We start from the raw sequence: 14,608 nt of genomic DNA, 5'->3' as shown, positions 1-14,608 counted from the left end.
AAATTCCTTCCAGCAGAGAAAAGCCCTCTTAGGAAATGGATACAGGCAGAGGGGTTGGTGAAAAATATGACACTGAGACTCTCTGGTACAAGTTTATCAGATCATGATTCCCCCAGAGATTTTTCTGCTTCACCAGTTGACACCTTCTCTACTTGCAAAATACCATCTGCACTAATCACTAATGTTTTATCTTCACCGGCACCTCCATGCGATGCTATAACCCTTCTGAACACTCCAATGGAGATTATATCTCTAGATCAGGCAACCCGAATGATACTGATCCCCCCATTAACTTAATTACTTCAACTATACCAGGAGCACAAGCAATTGTCAGCTCTCCTCTTGATACTATCTTGCAGACTTTAATTAGTCACCGACAAGAGGCACAAGAACATTTTCTACAATTGCGAGATGATAACAATAAGTTACAGAACTCTTTGCAAGAGATTACACATAAAATGGGGGATATCACAAGATATGGAGGATCTACAAAGTAGGGTCGTTAGCATTGAGGAGGGGACCTCTTGTACTGAGGCTACCGTAGATCAACATGAAGCCCAGATAGCGTCTTTACAACTAAAAATTGAAGATCTGGAAAATCGCCAAAGGCGATCTAACTTACGACTATTTGGTATTCCGGAGGGGGCAGAGGGATCTGATCCTAGGGTGTTTGTGGTTAACTTGTTTCAGAAAGCATTCCCGGAATTAGCTGATTGGGATTTGGACTCTCAGTTACAGAGAGTCCATATATTGCTACTTGTTCTACGGAACAAAGAAAGTACATTTCCTTGCCCTCTTCTTATTTATTTTGGCAATTTTTTGCTGAGACAGGCCGTTTCGCTAAAAGCAAGGCCTAACTCTCCTGTTATAATTGAATCTTTATCTTTTTTTGTATGGTCCGATCTTAGTAAGGCCACCATGGATAGGCGCTGGAAGCTGCGCAAACTTATTGATCCGTTTAAGTCCCTTGGGTGGCAAGTATTCCTACAAGAACCTGCCCACCTAAAAGTTACTAAGGGAGGCTGCACCTATTATTTTACCGACGAGAAGGAGGCAGAGAGCGTGCTTTCCTCATTTGCCTAAGTCAGAGAGAATGGGAATTTAGCTTTCTTACAAAATTTAATGTTTACTCTCTCTGACTATGTATTTCCAGGTGGGGTATCGGGTTGAGCCCCCTGCTGCTCATTAGAGAAGCAGCCCAATCAACGGCAGCAGATCGCTGAGGGGACTCCCTCCTGAAGGAGGTGAGGGAGGTAGGACTTTTGGTTTAAAAAAAGCCACTCGGGCAGGGGGTTTGATGGATGCATCAGGGAGAGGTTTTTTTGTTTTTCGCTTGCAGAATGAAATGAGACACTTGAATTGATTTGAATGCTACAATTAAAATGTTTGGCTTGGAACGTTGCAGGTCTTAATAATAAAAATAAAAGATGTTTTATTTGTGAAGAGCTAGTACTGTATGACCCACATTTAGTTTTTTTATCTGAAACTCATATTGCCCACGACAGAAAGCTACTAGTACAATTGGGCTACAAAACAATCATTTGTTCTACTCTTAATGCCTCAATTAGGGGGGTGGCTATTCTTAAGGATCGACGCTTAAGATTAGAAATTCATAAAACTGCTTGTGACAAAAGCAGATGATGGGCAATAGCGCTATTATCAATTGAAAGATGGAAAATTGTATTTTGTGTGGTTTACGGCCCTAATATTGATGATTCAAATATGTTTGACCAACTGAATATTGAACTTTTGGGTTGGGAGGGAGCACTTATTGTTTTGGGTGATTTTAATTGCATTATGAACTATCAATTAGATACTACTAGGCATGGTACATCTCAACGTATGCGTAGGTCTCGTGCTTCCATATTAGAATTGGGCCGTATTCATAATAATAAAGATGTTTGGCGTAGTATATACCCCAATGTGGCCAGCTACACTTATTATTCCCGTATTGATATGGTTTGGGCATCTGATAATGTATTGAATACTAGCTCTATTGCATTATGCCCCCGAGTCACTTCGGATCATAATGCTATTTTACTTATGTTTAATACTCCACAATTTCATACTAGCCCCAGACACTTATTTACAAACACAGAGTTTATCTCCCAATTGAAGGCTCATATTATAGATTTCATTCAAAACAATCTCGACTCCACCTCTTGTATTATTGTATGGGATGCATGTAAAGCTAGCATCCGTGGGTTTACCCAACAATTCTTCTTTAGACAAAACTCTGAACGCCGTAAAGCTAACAAAACTCTAACCGATAACATTCTTTCAGCTGAACTCTTATTAGCCGGCGCCCCACGTACCGGCTCTTCCAATGTACTGGAAATTGGTCTGAAACTTGGTTGGCTAAAAGCAGCTTTAAAATCAATACTTTGGGAGAACAGCAGTATAAAACTACACAAGTGCCATATCACCCAATATGAAAGCGGAGATAAAGTAGGAAATTTCCTGGCCTATAAAGTAGCTGTTGAGAGAGCCAACACTCGGATCAAAAGTTTAAAAGGCCCTAATAATGTTACACTTGACCAACCTCTACAGATATTAGAACAGTTTGCAGAATTCTATAAGCAACTTTATACACCAGACAATTTTCCTACATTGACTAATATTTAGGCTGATTTGGATCATCATATCCCAGGAAAATTTGACCATTTAGGGCTTGATCTATTATCTGAACCTGTTAGCTTATTAGAGATCCACCAAGCTCTTTCTTCTCTACCATCTGGAAAGGCAGCTGGGGAAGACACCCTACCTTTAGAGGTATATAAGATTTGCTTTGATGAGCTAGCACCTCTTCTCCAGCATGTTATTAGTTATATTGGCGAGAATAGGAAAGCCCCGAATTCTTGGAATATTGCTAAACTGATCTTTTTTTTAAAAAAGGATAGGCCGGGGGGTTGTTCTGTGACGGTTTCCAGCGGCAGCACCAGCAGCAAAGGGCCGGGCTTAGCTCCGCCTGTTCCCCGGCCGGGCTTGGCTCCGCCGGGTCCCTCCCATCACCAGTGACACCCTGTGCAGCGCCAGGAAGCGCATAAAGGCAGCGACGGTCTCTTGTCCGGCGGGACGCGCCGGGAGAAGCTTGGGACAAAGGCGGGGCCGTCTGTGGCCGTCAGAGGCCAGAGGAGGCCGGGCTGGGCCACGGACTTTGGGACTTTCCTTTGGGACTCTTATGAACCGTGAGTGTTAATTGTTGAGTGTGTTTTATCGGCTGCTAATTGAGTCGGTCTGTCATGGCTAAACTGCGTTCCTCAAAGACGCCATCTTTGTCTGGGCCAATAGACAACTATATGGTAAAAGTGGTGAGTAAGATCAATACAGAACGCAGCAAGTCTCTAGGCCGATTCAGCCCGCCTGCTTCACCTACAAACGGTTCTGTACTAACAGAGTTCTGTGATCTAGTTCCAGGGGGGGCCCAAGCACTCATACAGTTGCGGACATAGACACATCTGTCAGCCTAGCTCCCACTGTGGCGCTACTAGATAACTCCCTGTCTTCCACTACTCAACCTTTATCAATATCATCCCCGGAACCCTCCCCAGTACCCCCGCAGGCACGAAGGAAAGTGAGAGCATGTAGAGGGTCACAAAATAAACGAGGAGGGCATAAGAAAGCCAAGAAGGTGGCAATCACACCGGACGATGAAGGGGGAGTCCTCCCTGATAGTCCAAATGAGGGGGGTATGATTACATTGAATAGTGACCAACTTGACTCCTTGATTAACATGTTCGCATTGAAAATGGAGACTATGTTCAGACCATTGGCAGACAGAGTCGAACAGGTTACAAAAAAGGTATCCAGATTGGGTACCCTTTTAGCTTCCCACCTGGCCACCGCAAAAAAAACCCTCAAAAATCTAATGTCAGCCCTAAAGAAACCAAGGGCCCTGCAGTTCCCAGTAAAGGGGTTGGGGATAAAATGGATCAGGTCTCAAAGGAGGTTTCTAGGTTGGGGGTTCTCCTATCTGCACATCTGTCATCATCCAAAGCAGACAGGAACACTAACATGGGCACTACCGTAAATGAGGGGCTACGAGCTCTTGTAGTGGGGGCCACAATGCAACAAACATCGTGCCAGCTTTAACACCTGCACAGCCCCCGAGTAATCAACCCATTCCTCCTCCCATTCTGAAGGCTAATTCGGTCACTACAGTTGCAGGGAATAACTTAGGGTTGAGGGAAGGCAAGCAAAGACCCCTAGTTAATCTACCACCAGATTGCGCTCCATATATAGTAGTGCTAACAAATGTCCCTGGGGTAGATTCACGGTTAAATGATGCAAGGGTGGAAACGATGGATTCCTTGAATCATAAAGTATTGGCATGGCTGAGTAAATACTGTGGTTTTCCTGTTACATTTCGAAATGATATCATATCGACCCGCAGAGTGGGCTGGATAGGCAACTCTACAAAAACAACCAAGGGGGACTGCATCATTGTAAACTTTAGGCACACACAGCAAGTAGCTACTGTTCTGATGAGGGCGGCCTCCTTACCAATTACAGATGATTTTATATGTGCGCCCCCCCTTGGGGTTTTCTACAATCATCTTAGTAACATCTCTAAACCTCATGTTGTTCAATAAAATCCATTACCATCTCCTTTTTTCCAGGGCACAGGCCTGTGTGCCCATCCAGGTTATCAAAATTCTTTGTCATCGGACTCTTACTGTTATACTTTGTGTAGGCCAAATTTTCAAGCCGAACAAATTCTTCCACTTTGTAATCGGTTTGCGCCCTTGGCATCCCTGGAGGAATATGACTGACTGGTAAACAACTCAAGGCTTAACCTACAGTCCTGCAGAATCATGACCTGGAATATTGCCAGGATTAGGGGCAAAGGTGAAAATTAAATATGGACTGACTTTTTGAAATCTTTTGACATCTTGGCATTTCAGGAGACCTGGGACATATCGAACAGCTTTTCCTTAGATGGTTATAGACATTTTTCTATTCCGGCCACAAGTAGCGTGGCAGGTAGATCAAAAGGAGGATTACTAAGCCTGTTCAAACTTGATCTAAAAGGAGTGTTAACCCAGCTTGATTCAGGTTGTCTAAATTGCTTAATTGTTGAACTGAATTCCCCCGATTCATCAAATATTTTGTTTATTAATTTTTATAATGCAAATGCTAATGAAAGTACCAGACATAAGCTGGATTACCTTGATAACTTTTTGTCGGTTTACAGAACTAAAGTAAATTGTTTTGAGATAATTCTCTTAGGTGATTTTAATATTCACCCCTGTAACCAGCCCTAGATTAAAGTGGTCGAATATTAATCCTGAAATTATTGTTCAGGATGTTCTGACTAAGGCGGAGGGTGATATAGCTATCTGTCTTGGCTCGGGGGCACTAAGCACTCAAGTAGTTGCGGCGTTCGATAACATCTGTAAACAGATCAACCAAAGTTTAACCGGGGCAAAAGGGCCCTCCAAACATCATGGGAAGAGATGGTTTGATCATTCGTGCTCAAAGGCTCATGCTGATTTACTTAGGGCCTTAAAGACTACTCCAAAAGACCGCGCCCCAATAGCTAAGTTAAGAGTATGTTATAAAAACACCATGCAAACTAGGAAGAACGAGCTAAAAGAAAAGGCCTGGTTAAAGCTACTTGATCCAGAGACATTAAAAAATAGTAGCCAGTTCTTGGAAGTAGTAAATCAGCCACTTTTCTCAAATGAGGAAAATCGCCCCCTTGAGTCTAACATTCCTGACGATGCATGGATCAAACATTTTGGGAGCATATACACCAACACTGTCCATCAGGACCCCGTAAATGACACCACTTATAGAAAGGAGGGCTTTTGTGTTACCTTCGATGTGCAAGAAGTGGAAATGGCTATAGATCAGACCTTGATAAACAAGGCACCTGGTCCTGATGGGGTTCCTGACGACATTTTCAAATACGCCCCAAAACTGTGGTCGAAGATCCTATGCAAGGTTTTTAATGCACTAAATCACGATAATATCCCAACAGCTTGGAAAGAATCCATTATCGTCCCAGTCTTTAAAAAGGGTAACAGGGTAGACCCAGCCTGTTACCGACCAATTTCTTTAATAGACTCCTCTGTTAAAATTTTGGGGCCGGTCATTTTATACAAATTACAGGAGTGGCTTGACGATAAAGGGATACTGTCAAACGCACAATATGGATTCAGATCCAAAAGAGGTACTTTGGATCAGTGCCTTAATTTACAATTGCTGGTGGATAAATACACTAAGGCCAAGGATGGGTCACTATACCTGGGGTTTATGGACCTGTCCTTGGCCTTCGACCTTGTGAATCGCACAAAACTCTGGCTGATCTTAATTGACTTAGGTCTTGACCCTGCCCTGGTAAACTTTTTAGCTGATCTACATTCTGGCCTTTTGGCCTCTGTCAGAGTGAACGCTGAGGGATGATGTTCTAGTCATTTTAAATCAGAAAGGGGGGTCAGGCAGGGATGTATCATGGCCCCACTTCCGTTTACAGTTTATATAAACGCCCTTGAACCCGTGCTTAGGGAGGTCGCGTCTGATATACTGCATATAGGGGATCTTGGCATACCGGTTCTCCTGTATGCGGACGACGCTGTCCTTCTAGCGCGGACCGGTGTCGGCCTTCAACATTTGTTGGACGCTTTTGGCCTTTTTATGACCTCCCTGGACCGTAAAATAAATGTAAAGAAATCTCAAATCATGATTATGGGAAGGGGCAAAAGAAAGACAAACCTGAAAACGTTCTTGTGTTGTGAGGAGGAACTCAGCAGAGTCCCTACATTCCCGTACCTGGGGATTACCTATGAGGAGAAGGGGATTTGGGGACTGCAGATTAAAAACAGAAATGCGGCCTCCTCAGCAATCATGGGTTTTAGTAGAAAACTGGGGGCTAGATCCATAAAGGCTTTGCTGAACATTTATAAAGCGAAATGCTTAACGGTAGCCACATATCGGTGCTCAATATGGGGGTACAGTGCAATAGACTGTCTACAAGTCACTGAAAATAAATTTATGAGAACTATTTTATCAGTGCCACAGTCTACCCCATCCTACACGATCCACTCAGAGCTAGGGGCCGGTTTTATTACAGACGCGATAAGAGTGGCCCCCTTAATATCCTGGTTGAAGACCTGGTTAAATGATGAACTCTCTTTGAATCATGTCATTATTAAAGATTGCCTCTCATTGGACAATGTAAATAAAATTAAGTGGTTGTCTTATGTTAAACATTCGTTTTACAAATTAGGGAGACCAGAGCTCTTCCTCTCACCTGATAAAACAACCCGCAAGGACCTAGCTCTAATAAAGGGGGCTATGTTACGAATACTGATGGTAAACAGAGAGGAAGTTGAGCTTAGAAAACCCACTGTAAGGGCCAACTTGATTGTTGCCAATCCCCCAGGACCTGAGCTTTACCTTGTTTTAGTTAATCGTTCTTTCCACAGGTTTCTTCTAACACGTTTTCGTTTTAATATGATCCACTTGAACTTAGGCCACTTTTCTGAATGGAGTAGTCCTGAACAGGTACCTCCGTGTTCCTACGATAATTTTTCGACGCAGGACAATGATGTTTTGTGGTCATTACATGGAAATAAGCACTAAGTTTCTTGTTCCTATCCTTAAGGAGGCAGGGTTCTTTCAAGTTAAGCCCGCTCTCCTATATCTGCAATTACTTAACAGCCCCAGGATTATTTTCCATGTTGCCAGCTATTTGGTGGGTGCTGTTAGGGTTAGGAACAAGAGAATGATAAATTGTAAGTGATGGTATCTTTATAAAGTGTTTTTTCTGCATTGTATATATATATAGAGTAATGCAATATGGCAGCTATACTTTTGTAAAATGATTCTTTTTAACAATTTTATGAAATCTCTGGGATTTTTTTAAATACATGAATTGTAAATGTTTTTAAATATATGAATTGTAAATGTTTTAATGTGTATTTGATTGTATTGTATGCTTCACCGTTTTTTTATGATATTGAATTATCGAAATAAAGTATTTTGACTGACTGACTGATAGGCCGGCGAATGAATGTGGCTCATATCGCCCTATTTCACTTATAAATACAGATTAATGGGTTTTTGCAAAAGTACTGGCCATGCGGCTGGCTCCGCTGATACCTAAGATTGTCAACCCACAGCAACACGGGTTTGTAATAGGAAGAGATACTACAGCCCACATTAGCATGGCTATTACCACCTTTGATATAGCAGGAACTAACCCCTCCCCACTCGGTATGATTCTTCTGGATGCGGAAAAAGCTTTCGACTGAGTGGGGTGGGATTATCTCTGGCTAGTCATAAAAACTATGGGCTTTAGTGGGCATTTTGTAGCATGGATGCAATCCTTATTTGATAATCCTACTGCGAGTATTAGCTAAGCAGGTTTGACATCTAATATTTTTTCTATATCTCGGGGCACCCGTCAAGGGTTTCCCTTGTCACCTTTACTTTTTGCCCTCTCGATGGAACCTTTTCTCCATGCCCTGCAACTACAATCTTGCATAATACCTTTTAGTTTTGGCCCTCACACACTAAAAATTACGGCATATGCCAATGACATCGCCGTTTATTCCACCGATATTGTGAAAGCTATAGACGGAATAATTATGGAAGCTAGCAGATTCGGCGATGTCTCTGGTTACAAACTAAACTTAAATAAAACACAGGTCATCGCTAATTACAAACCAACAACTACAGTATTGGGTATCTGTCATACGGCTACTTATTTAGGAATTAAATTATCAGCTAAAATTACAGAAATTCTTACAATGAATTATGATACATTAGTTAAATCTACTATTATACAATTAAAAAAATGGCACAAACTCCCACTAAATATTATTGGCTGGATTAATTTAATTAAAACAAAAATACTTCCTAAATTTCTTTCTTTATTCTGATCGATCCCTCTTTCTCTTAGTAATTTTTCTTTAAAAAAACTTGATGGAATATTTAGCAATTTTATTTGGGGATACCGTAAAGCCTGCCGATCCATGCTATTACTCTAATCTCCCCAAGAGAATGGGTGACTTAACTTCCCGGACTTTGAATTATATTTTTGGGCAACATTTATTGGTCATCTACGAAGATTACTTCATGCTTATAATCAATTCTATTTCTACATCTTTATGTTAAAGTCGGATTCTAGTACGTTTCCATTAAGAGTTAACGACCCCAACTACTTCAAAAGAGTCAAATTTAAGACCCCCAGGGATTCTGTTAAGATATGGTTTAATATACTGACGTTTTGCAAAGCTTCTTTTTTTCACCCCAGATTGGTACTATGGGGCAATCCCAGACTCTCCGGGATATTCAATGATAACATGACAAATATCTGGCGTACGCATGGTATTAATACACTTGGGAACCTATTTGGCACTCATGGTTTTTTGAGTTTTGAGACACTTCAATTTTAATATAAAATTACAGAAACAATGAGATTTAAATACGTGCAAATTTATGATTTTTTTCTTCGTAAGATGAGAATGCGTGAAATATTTGACAATGGTATTTGGGACTGTTTTTATTCATTAACGAACAAGTCTGACTGATAGGCCGGCGAATGAATGTGGCTCATATCGGCCTATTTCACTTATAAATACAGATGAATGGGTTTTTTCAAAAGTACTGGCCATGCGGCTGGCTCCGCTGATACCTAAGATTGTCAACCCACAGCAACACGGGTTTGTAATAGGAAGAGATACTACAGCCCACATTAGCATGGCAATTGCCACCTTTGATATAGCAGGAGCTAACCTCTCCCCACTCGGTATGATTCTTCTGGATGCGGAAAAAGCTTTCGACTTAGTGGGGTGGGATTATCTCTGGCTAGTCATAAAAACTATGGGCTTTAGTGGGCATTTTGAAGCATGGATGCAATCCTTATTTGATAATCCTACTGCGAGTATTAGCTAAGCAGGTTTGACATCAAATATTTTTTCTATATCTCAGGGCACCCGTCAAGGGTGTCCCTTGTCACCTTTACTTTTTGCCCTCTCGATGGAACCTTTTCTGCATGCCCTGCAACTACAATCTTGCATAATACCTTTTAGTTTTGGCCCTCACACACTAAAAATTACGGCATATGCCAATGACATCGCCGTTTATTCCACCGATATTGTGAAAGCTATAGACGGAATAATTATGGAAGCTGGCAGATTAGGCGATGTCTCTGGTTACAAACTAAACTTAAATAAAACACAGGTCATCGCTAATTACAAACCAACAACTACAGTATTGGGTATCTGTCATACGGCTACTTATTTAGGAATTAAATTATCAGCTAAAATTAATTAAATTCTTACAATTAATTATGATACCTTAGTTAAATCTATTACTATACAATTTAAAAAATGGCACAAACTCCCACTAAATATTATTGGCTGGATTAATTTAATTAAAACGAAAATACTTCCTAAATTTCTTTATTTATTCCGATCGATCCCTCTTTCTCTTAGTAATTTTTATTTTAAAAAACTTGATGGAATATTTAGCAATTTTATTTGGGGATACCGTAAAGCCTGCCAATCCATGCTATTACTCTAATCTCCCCAAGAGAATGGGTGACTTAACTTCCCGGACTTTGAATTATATTTTTGGGCAACATTTATTGGTCATCTACGAAGCTTACTTCATGCTTATAATCAATTCTATTTCCACATCTTCATGTTAAAGTCGGATTCTAGTACGTTTCTATTAAGAGTTAACGACCCCAACTACTTCAAAAGAGTCAAATTTAAGACCGCCAGGGATTCTGTTAAGATATGGTTTAATATACTGACGTTTTGCAAAGCTTCTTTTTTTCACCCCAGATTGGTACTATGGGGCAATCCCCGACTCCACGGGATATCCAATGATAACATGACGAATATCTGGCGTACGCATGGTATTAATACACTTGGGAACCTATTTGGCACTCATGTTTTTTTGAGTTTTGAGACACATCAATTTTAATATAAAATTACAGAAACAATGAGATTTAAATACGTGCAAATTTATGATTTTTTTCTTCGTAAGATGAAAATGCGTGAAATATTTGACAATGATATTTGGGACTGTTTTTATTCATTAATGAACAAGTCTTCCATTAGCAAAACACTACGGACGTCTCATCAATTATAAAATCAATGATTGCTTAAAACTGGCAGAAAAATGGAGTGCTAAGTTAGGGTTTAATATCCCTCCACCATGATAGCCTCTTCGCTCCATAATATCAACCGTTTAGTTCAGTCCTCTAGCTTAAATTTACAACAATTTAAAACTACTTGTATGCTTTATCATACACCTGAGAGGATATCTAAATGGGCTAATAATATATTATTTAGCGACCGAACTAAATGCCCAAAGTGTGGCCTTGTAGCCGCTGATTTGGAGCACATGCAGTTTTACTGTCCTGTTTTATCTGAGTTTTAGTCTGCGCTGGATAAAATTCTGAAATTGAAACTCGGCTCCCCTCCTTCTCTTTTAGCCCCTTCTATATTACTTGATGTCCATGCAACACCTATATCGCAGCAGCCAATAGTTACCATTGTATTAACATGTGCCAAGCTAACGATTGCACGCGATTGGATCTCTCCTAAACCTCCACATATTATGGAATGGTGCACACTGATTAATGATATATACTCTATGGAAATGGCCCTGGCTAAAATAAGAGGTACTCGCTCTTTAATGAAATGTGAACAAATCTGGGGTTCATTTATTATGCGAAAAACAAGTGGTATTTATTTTGATGAACTCACTTTCCTGCAATGTTATTTGGTTTCTTCTTTAATTTTGTTGGCTTGGTAAAATGATTTTACTGTTTCACTCTGCCATGTTTTTATTTTTCTTCCCTCTTTTCCATGTATTATGTACTATCAAATACGTATTTTTTTTGTCTTCTTATCTATCTTGTATGTACCGAGTTGCAAACAAAATAATTTTTTTTAAAAAGAAGAAAGAGGCAAGAAAGGTACAGAAAGAGGGAACAGGGGTGAAGAAAGAGGTAAAACGAAATTTACACAAGAGGTGCAGGAAGAATCAAGAGCAGGGCAGAAAGAAGTCAAGTCAAGTCAAGTCAGAAATTTATATAGCGCGCTTCATACCCAGAGGGTCTCAAGGCGCTTGAGGAAGGGATGGGAATTACTTGTTGAATATCCAGGTTTTAAGTTGTTTTCTGAATGTTAGGTGGTTCTGAGTGAGGCGTAGGTGAGTGGGGAGTGAGTTCCAGGTTTTAGCTGCGAGGTAGGAGAAGGATCTACCTCCCATGGTGGTTTTATTGATGCGAGGAATGGTAGTAAGGGCTTGGTTGGAAGATCGTAGCTGGCGAGGGGGGGTGTAGAAGGAAAGTCGTTTGTTGAGGCATTCGGGTCCAAGTTCGTAGAGTGCTTTGTGAGGGTGGGTTAGGAGGTGGAAAGTAATCCTCTTATTGACGGGGAGCCAGTGGAGGTTTTTCAGGTGGCTGGAGATATGGTCTTTGCGCGGGATGTCTAGTATGAGTCTGGCTGATGCGTTCTGGATGCGTTGGAGTTTTTTCTGGAGTTTTGCGGTGATACCGGCGTATAGGGTGTTTCCGTAGTCCAGGCGACTTGTGACCAGTGCATGGGTAACTGTTTTTCTGGTTTCGGTGGGGATCCAGCGAAATGTTTTTTTGAGCATGCGGAGGATGTTGAAGCATGAAGATGAGACTGCGTTGACTTGTCTGTTCATAGAGAGTGATGAGTCCAGGATGATGCCCAGGTTCCGTGCGTGGACCGTCGGGATGGGCGCTTTTTCAAGGGCCTCTGGCCACCAAGAGTCGTCCCAGGCGGAGGGGGAGGTGCCTAAGATAAGGACTTCTGTTTTGTCTGAGTTCAGTTTCAGACGGCTGTGCTTCATCCACTCTGCTACTTCTTTCATACCTTCATGTAGGTTGGTTTTGGCGGTGTTGGGGTCTTTGGTGAGTGAAAGGATCAGTTGGGTGTCATCTGCGTAGGAGATGATGTTGAGGTTGTGTTGGCGAGCGATGGTGGTGTACAGAAAGACGCAGGAGGGGTGCAGAAAGAAGGAAGAGAAGTGCAGAAAGAAGCAACAAGGGTGCTGAAAGAGGCGCAAAGGGTGCAGAAAGAGTCAAAAGAAGTGCAGAAAGAAGCAACAGAGGTACAGAAAGAAAGAGGCAAGAGAGGTGCAGAAACAGGCAGGCAATGTGCAAAAAGAGGGAACAGGGATGCAAAGAAAGGCAAGAGAGGTGCAGAAAGAGGGAAGAGGGTGCATAAAGAGGCAATAGGGGTACAGAAACAAGCATGTGAGGTGCAGAAAGAGGCAACAGTGGTGCAGACACAGGCAGGAAAGTGGCAGAAAGAAGGAACAGGGGTACCGAAAGAGGCAAGAGGGATACAGAAATGTGTAAAAGAGGTGCAGGAAGAAGCAGGATCAGTGCAGAAAGAACCAAAAGAGGTGCAGAGAGATGCTAGAGGGGTACAGAAAGAGGCAAGAGAACTGCGGAAAAAGTCAAGAGAGGTGCAGAAAGAGAAAAGAAAGGTACAGAAAGAGGCAAGAGGGGTGCAGAAGTAGAAAAGAAAGGTACAGAAAGAGGCAAGAGGGGTGCAGAAACAAGTAAGCGAGGTACAGAAAGAGGCATCAGAGATGCAGAAAGACACAAGAGAGGTGCAGAAACAAGCAAGAGAAGTGGAGAAAGTGGCCAAAGAATTGCAGAAAGAGGCAAGAGGGGTACAGAAAGAGGCAAGAGGGGTATATAAAGAGGCAAGAGAAGTGCATAAAGGAGCAAAATAGGTGTAGAAAGAAGCAAGGGAACTGTAGTAAAAGGAAAGAGAGGTGCACAAAGAAGAAGGAGAGGTGCACAAAGAGGCAGGAGGGTACAGAAAGAGGCAAGAGGGGTGCAAGAAGAAGCAAGAAAAGTGTGGAAAGAAGCAACAGATGTGCTGAATGAGGCAAGAGAGGTGCGGAAACCAGCAGGAAAGGTGCAAAAAGAGGGAACAGAGGTACATAAAGAGGCAAGAAAGATACAGAAATTTGCAAAAGAGGTTCAGAAAGAAGCAAGAGCAGTGCAGACAGAACCAACAGTGGTACAGAAATATGCAAGAGTGGTACAGAAAGAGGTAGGAGATGTGAAGAAAGAGGTAGGAGATGTACACAAGAGGCAAGAGGGGTACAGAAAGAGGCAAGAGGGGTGTAGAAAGAAGGAAGAGAAATGCAGAAACAAGCAACAGAGGTGCTGAAAAGACCAGGAGGATGCAGAAAGAAGCAACAGGAGTGCAAAAAGAAGCAACAGAGTTGCAGAAAGAGGCAATAGAGGTACAGAAAGAAGCAAGAGAGATGCAGAAAGAAGCAAGCGAGTTCCAGAAAGAGGCAAGAGAGGTGCAGAAAGAAGAGAGTGAGGTTCAGAAAGAGGCAAGAGATGAGCAGAAAGTGGCGTGGGGCTCAGAAAGGGGCAAAAGAGGTATAGAAAGTGGCAAGATAAGTGTAGAAAGAGGCACAGGAAGTGCAGAAAGAGGCACTTGAGGTGCAGAAGGATGCAAAAGAGAATTGCTAAAAAAGAGTAACAGAGGTACTGAAAGAGGCAAAAGAAGTGCAGAAACAGACAGGAAAGGTACAGAAAGAGGGATCAGCGGTACAGAAATAGGCAAGTGGGATAAAGAAA

Source organism: Lissotriton vulgaris, chromosome 8, assembly GCF_964263255.1.
Source record: "Lissotriton vulgaris chromosome 8, aLisVul1.2, whole genome shotgun sequence".
NCBI classification, from domain to species: Eukaryota; Metazoa; Chordata; class Amphibia; order Caudata; family Salamandridae; genus Lissotriton; species Lissotriton vulgaris.
Note: the sequence above shows the minus strand (reverse complement) of the source record.